Consider the following 852-nt stretch of genomic DNA (forward strand, 5'->3'; position numbering starts at 1 on the left):
GATTGGATCTTGGAACAGAAAGAGGACATTAGTGAAAAAACTGGTAAAACCTGAATAAAGTCTGGAGTTTAATTAATAGTTAATTTCTTAGTTTTGATAAATGAATGTTAACATTAGGGGAAGCCAGGTGAAAGGTATATGGGGACTCTATGTACTATTTTTGTAATTCTTGTTTAAATCTAAAATTATTCAAAAAAATCGAATGACATTCACAAGTTGTTTGGAATATAGGAATAGTTTAGGCTAAAACATTCAATGAAAAAGACAGAATTCAAAATTGTGTGACAGTGTGATTACAGCTATGCAAAATTATTTTTCATAGAAAAAAAGAGGAAAAGGAAATACGCAATTATTGGGACTTCCCTCGTGGTGCAGTGGTTAAGAATCCACCTGTCAATGCAGTGGACACGGTTTCGAGCCCTGGTCCGGGAAGATCCCACATGCCATGGAGCAACTAAGCCCGTGCGCCACAACTGCTGAGACTGCGCTCTAGAGCCTGCAAGCACAACTACTGAGCCCACGTCCCACAACTACTGAAGCCAGCACGCCTAGAGCCCGTGCTCCACAACAAGAGAAGCCACTGCCACCACAACGAAGAATAGCCCCACCTCGCCACAACTAGAGAAAACCCGAGTGCAGCAATGAAGACCCAACGCAGCCATAAATAAATAAATAAATAAATAAATAAATAAATAAATAGTTGGGTGACTATGAAATTGAGAGTTATTCAAATCCTAGTTGTTGTTGTTGTTGTTGTTTTCCCCAATTTTTCCTTAATATGGGATCTCAACCACTTAGAGCTTTTCAGAAGCTGGGAACATCAGAAAGGACTGGTTAATTTCAGCAGGAAAG

The sequence above is a fragment of the Lipotes vexillifer genome, unplaced genomic scaffold (assembly GCF_000442215.2).
Source record: "Lipotes vexillifer unplaced genomic scaffold, Lipotes_vexillifer_v1.1 scaffold1477, whole genome shotgun sequence".
Lineage (NCBI taxonomy): Eukaryota > Metazoa > Chordata > Mammalia > Artiodactyla > Lipotidae > Lipotes > Lipotes vexillifer.